The sequence below is a fragment of the Alosa pseudoharengus genome, unplaced genomic scaffold (assembly GCF_046254945.1).
Source record: "Alosa pseudoharengus isolate Yale_2024_CS ecotype anadromous, Long Island Sound unplaced genomic scaffold, YU_APseudo_1.1 YU_APseudo_1.1_scf_20, whole genome shotgun sequence".
NCBI lineage: Eukaryota > Metazoa > Chordata > Actinopteri > Clupeiformes > Clupeidae > Alosa > Alosa pseudoharengus.
Genome location: NW_027468664.1, coordinates 13,261,635 through 13,268,175, shown reverse-complemented (window position 1 = coordinate 13,268,175; position 6,541 = coordinate 13,261,635).

Below are 6,541 nucleotides of genomic sequence, written 5' to 3'. Positions count from 1 at the left end.
ATATTTTTTGCCCTTAGACGTTCAGCAAAAATGGACTCAAGACTGGCTGCAGTGTCTGCCAGGTCTGTACCACGTAAGAGTTCCAGTGCCCATGGGAACCCGAGTCAAGTCCAGCCCGCGGTCATTTTCCGATCTCTCTCCATCTCTCCCACTCACTTCCTTTCACTCTTCACTTCACGAAGACCAAAAAATATACTTAACACCAGTGTTGTAGTCAAGTCACTATGCCTCGAGTCCGAGTCCAGGTTCGAGTCCCCAGTGTTCAAGTCCGAGTCAAGTCCAAGTCATTAAAAAAAAATTCCAAGTCAAGTCCGAGTCGAGTCCACTACTCATCCGAGTCAAGTCTGAGTCGAGTCACTATTGATCCACGTTGAGTCCGAGTCGAGTCCCTATTGATCAAGTCAAGTCCAAGTCCAGCACTAAAGTAAGCATACTGTAGCTTACATGTCGTTCCATTTTTTTTTCCATTGCAGATGAAATCCTTAAAAGCAAAACGGACAATCTTCTGTCTCCAAGCAGGGGTGCCATCACTTGTGTGAAAGTAGTATTGCCAAATTTCTTGCCAAACCCAATGTGTTGTATTTATTATATCGGAGAGAATACCATACCATAGCCATACCATAGCCTATAGGCCTACTCATAATAAATGAGCAATCCACATCCCAATCACACAGGCCATTAAGTCACATTATGCTGTTACTGACTGCTGAAAATTGTATAGGCAGTGTTGTAGAAGTTCATACTTCAAAAGAGCTAGATGGACGTTGGAGTAGGCCTACACAATTTTAGCGCAGTTTGGGAGGGACAGAAACAGAGCAGGGCCCGTCTTGGTAGCTTCTTTCTGACTCCCGTGACGTGAGGCTACCTGGCTGCAACTGCATAATTATGTAATCACTTCACTGACACTATGGAGACATATTTCACGTCAACAATAGAGATGAAAACTAGCTTTCGGTTAACGGAGATGTAGATCATCTGCCTAATTAATTTCTTTGCGCAACAGGCCACATTTCGTTCATTTCAGCGAGATGAGTGAAATAAATGTTTTTTTAAACTGCCATCGCCATAGGCTACTATTTGCTACGATATTCACCTGTTAGAAATAGAACACGTTGCTATTTCCTTTTTGCAGTGGATTAGGCTATCAAATCGCTCGTTTTAACAGTAAAAGTAATCCAGTTAATTCGTGGTTTTAAATATAGTTGTTTCTGGCCTACCCACGAAGGGTTCAGTTTGTCAGTTTCACTTGCGCAGACACATAGGCCTACATTGACACTACATACTCTACTAGGCAATTTAATGTTATGCTTCTATATTTTATGACACCAAAATTAAGAAGTATGCTATATCTTGATCGGGAAAACTTTTAGTTTATTTTTCTTTCATCCGATAATAGCCTGCTGCAAATTAACAGACAGAAGCACGGCAGGGCACGCCCCGAATGAAAATGAATGAATTGAACCTCGCTTCTCGCGTCAGTCAGGGAAAACACTGTTCACCAAGTCACGATGATCAGCTATCCAGCAGCAGTGTGTGTTGTTTAGCCTAGGCTGAGTGTAATCTTAGGTAATGTTATGTCATGTATGAGAACTAATTGCCTGGCAATAGCCTACTACATTGAAATAGCGGCGGCCATATCTCCAGGCATTTTAGTGTTAAAGTTAACGTTAGTTTGCTTTGCATGTGAACATGATGTGACTTGCGATGTACGACACGAAGCAGTAGCCTAACATTCCCTTGAACTAAAATTAGTATTACGAATAATTTAGATATTAAAATCATATAGCAAATTATAGCCTAATGACATACTACAATTATAGCCTTATGATATATTACAAAAAAAAGTCGAGTCCTCGACGAGTCATCGCGAGTGCGAATGCACGAGTCCAAGTTCGAGTCATTCAGTGCTCAAGTCCAAGTCAAGTCACGAGTCTCTAAATTTAGCTCACTCGCACTCAAGTTCGAGTCTCGGACTCTAGTACTACAACACTGCTTAACACACACACAAAACAAAATCGGCATGAGCACCTTTTGACTCTTAAACTCCTAGGCTATTGAAGTGACCATCTTTGGGCAATAAATTTGGTTAATTTTACCTGAGGCATCTTAAAAGTCTGTCAACCACTACTCTTAGTAGCTTTAGACGTGATAACAACAGCTACATTCCAGACGTAACCTGTAAAGATGCAAAAATGCAGAGCAGAAGAGGGACAATGTGAAATCTCTTATACTTTTAAGAAACTAGATTTGCTTTTGCTTATATAATGAGGTGGCACATTTTCTTACATGATTGATCCTTTTAGGGCATAAGAGACACTGTTTTGTGTCTTTATGTTTGTGTAACAAATTGTATTTATGAATAATTATGTTATTAAGCTCATTGGTTTTAAATAGCCTAGAGATGGAAACCGTAAGGAGAGCTGGAATCAGGCCAGGTCATCTGATTTCTCTCCGACCAACATGAGAGCCACTCAATTTAGCAAAGTACTAGTGTCGCAACCTGTTCCTGCGGCAAGGCTTTTAAGCTCCATTTTGAGACGTTTTATTGACTTGCAACAACAGGTCACTGCACCGCCCGTACCTGGAGGTGCCATCTAAAAGTTTGGGCAAGGGAGACATTTGTTTTGGCCCCCTTGGTCTCTGGGGCTATACCCAGAATGCATCGCTGTGAGCTTTTAGCCCACTCGCTCAACAAACGAACCACCTCTTAGTCTTTCCAAGCTCCGAGGAATAAGGTATTTCTTTCCTCGTCATCTTCTCTCTTCATTTGGTGCGGTTGGGAAGAGTGGAGTGAGCGGGTCAGTGATTCATGTATACAGCAGAAATCATTTATGAGGAAATTAGATTAAGGGTCGGACTCATCCTCTAAACTGGATTAGGTAATAAAAGAGTGTGTGTGTGTGTGTGTGGCACTACTGCTGTCCTGCACTGGACAGACTGCTGAGTCAGAACCTGACACTCACACACACACACACACTTATGCAACAAACACCCTCAGCCACACACTCTTCCACATACACAGTAACATACTCCGTCTCTAACACACATGCACACACATGCAAACACCCATTTACACACACATGCAAACAGACTCTGATAAACACACAGTTGGATGCACACTCTTGCACAACAATGCATATTCTGTCTCTCTCACACACACCCACACACACATACTGTACACACATAGCCCAAATGTGCACAAAGGCAAACAGCAGTAATAGATGGCTTGCTTTTGCAGGCAGTCAGGGCTCATCTGGGCTGAATGACCAATTCAGATGCGTCAGGAAATCTCTCACTCTCCAGTGCAGGGCAGGGCGGGGCAGGCAGCATGGCGACCGGTCCCCCTCTAGCGCATGCCAGTGTTGCACAGCACACGCAGAATCACACAATTTATTGGAGAATTACTCTGCTGTAGACTCGGCCTTAGTAGATGTGCTAAGCCCTCTCCGTGTGACTGACTGAGCATCAGAGAGAGGGAGAGAGAGAGAGGGAGGGAGGGAGAGAGAGAGAGAGAGAGAGAGAAGGAAGGCAGTGAATTATGTGTCTGTGCAGAAGGGGTGGTTCACATGGCATGGCTGTGGGCTGACTGTACTTATTACCACACATGCCCAGGGCCTATGTAGTAGTGTAGTGTTGGAATAAGCAATGAACCAGAGGCAAAATTGATGTGTGAAATGAGTGGTGAAAAATAATCAGAAATGGTCTTCATTAATCATACTTATTTGTTATTTGAAACACTTCATTATAATAATATTAATCAAATGAGAAGGGGATTCAGAGAGCACTGATGTCAATGACAATAGTCCACTCTTTTGGCAAAAACTGTCCAGTCTCACACTGTTCTGTGTTGTTCCGAGTCGTGGAAATTCTCTTTTCTACCTTCTATCTCACAGAAACAGCAAAGGGTTTCCTGATATGTATTCCGCATGCGAGTCAGAGGTGTCAGCTCCTAGTCACACCGAGACCCAGAACAAAGGTCTCACACACACTTTTATTCTATTCAGTGATAATACAAGTCATGTTTCAGTTGGGATGGGGAACTATACAATGGTATACCTCAGTTTCTATGCCTCTAGATCTAGGACATAAACATGGTTTGTCGTCTAAATCTCAGAGAGTGTAGGTTTCGACCCAGATACGAGTACCTGGGAATACCTCACCTTGCCCTTACGATTCCTAGCCACCCTTGCCGTCACCCGTGGAGTGTTTTCTAAGAAGACAAACTCACATACTTACTATGAAAATCTCACACATAAAACATTAATTTCTATCACACACCCCTTGGTCTGGATCCACTCCCAAAGCTAATGGCTACACACACCACTACCACCGCGGCCTGATTACTTTCTGGCTGCTGACGAACAAACCAACAAACAGAAATGAAAACCAAATGTCCTTGGTAGAGTTTGCCAAGAAAGATAGCAAAAAAAAAAAAAAAAAAAAAAAAAAAAAAGCTGTATACTGCAGATTCTAATGTTCAATACTAAACCATTGAGCAGTATGTTGTGGAGTACACACTTGGTACTGCCTTATCTACATAACATATTATTTCACAAGTTAAAGCTACATCATCTTATGCCTGTGGTGAATTGATGGATCATTTAGTTCAGTGAGATGTTTTGAGCATTTTGAGAAATATAATGAAACACCATGGGAATATGTCAGATTGATATATTTCTTTGTGAACTACTTGTTCAGTCATGTAAAAATGAGTATGCAAATTCAGAAATACTTCTTGATTTGATATTAGACGAAATCCCTTAATGCCATTATCTCTCTCTCTCTCTCTCGCTGTGTGTGTGTGCATGCTTGTGTGTGTGGGTGTGTGTGTGTGTGTGCGTGCTTATGCATGTGTGCTTCTGGAAATGTAATTAGCTCACCTACAATGGCAGGTCTCAGGTGTGTGTGTGTGTGTGTGTGTGTGTGTGTGTGTGTGTGTGCGTGCGTGCGTGCGTGCGTGCGTGTGTTGGCCCAATTTAGACCTCATGTTCTTCATGTGTCTCTCTGTCCCACTCCGCTACCGAAAAAGCCACTCTGGATGCAACACCATAGCAACAGGACAGATCTCAGATCTGCAGAGCCCCACAGCCTAAACTGTGCACTCATTTTAAGTAAATTGTGTGCTCTTGTGCTAATTTAGTAAAACAAGCATAATTTAGTGAAATGACTGCATTTTTTCCAAAATGAGTGCACTATTTATCAATTTAGTGAAATGTGTGCACAGTTTAGTAAAATGAGCACATGATTTAGTAAAATGAGCACATGATTTAGTAAAATGAGCACACAATTTAGTAAAACGAGCGCAATAATTCTCTTGATATACAAAACAACACCTCTTAGGCTCCATACTGATTTACTAAAAGTCAGTTTTTATTCCACTAACTAATTAACAGGTATAAACAACAGCTAACATTTCACAATAGCCACTTTGATTGATCTCTGCAAGATATTCCTCAGGTGTGAACAGTCATTATTACACTACCAGACAACAAATCTGTCAGCAAATAAAATGAAAGAGAGACGTTGATTTAGTTCATCCTGCATTTTATTGTGCTCCCCTCCTCCCCTTGGAAGTGTTTTCTTTGGTGGGGGGGTCTTGGTCTGTGGCTGGCCACTCTTCTTATTATACGAGTAGAACTGTCTCAGATAAGCCTTCAAGGTCTGCAGGCTTATCTGTGAGGTCAACCACAACAGCAGTGGCGGCCCTAACTCTGCCCGAGGCGAACAAACAATTTGGTGTGCCCACACCATTAAAATGTGTGAGAAGTTTCCTTTTATAATAGGCAGCATCTCCCTGGAGTGGTAGTACCTGAGGCGGTCGCCTATGTTGCCTATACTAAGAGTGGCTATTGCATACCAAGGAGGGCAAAAGCAGATTCAGATTCAGAAAGCAATGTTGTTTTTGGTATTTGATGTTGTGCCAAGGCGGATATGCCAGCAAAACCAATTCTTCAGTTGCAAGGCAGAGTGAAAGCAAAGCGATATTTTCATCAAATGCTTTTAATTTTTGCTCACAATATTGCAGGTCACAGGTAACACATAAACACTCCTATATTTAACCACTCATGTAAACCAATTTATATGCTTTTTGCTCAAAACATGAGCCATTTGATAATACTGAGCACTTGTGTGGATGGTGACTCATTTGGGTTTAATAAAGCAAAAGGACCGTGTGTTGGTGGAAAGGCCATGCGTGTACATTGAGCTTGGTTTATAATAGCATGATACTGTCAGCTCTGTGTAAGTGAGAGCTGGAGGAAAATGTTTTATTATTATTATTATTATTATTATTATTATTATTATTATTATTATTATTATAACCTGTCCTCTGCCATTCCACTCTAAGGAATTTGGAGTTTACTTTCTTCTACTTCTACATCTGAGTATCTGAGAGTGACATTCATCTTATAATAATACCCACATAGAGCCTGGTGGCAAAATTAACCACACCTGACTGATGTATTTAACATATCTTCTCTTATTTTTTTCTTTTACAGAATAGCTGTTATTTCAAAACTTTACATTTGGCACACTACTCATA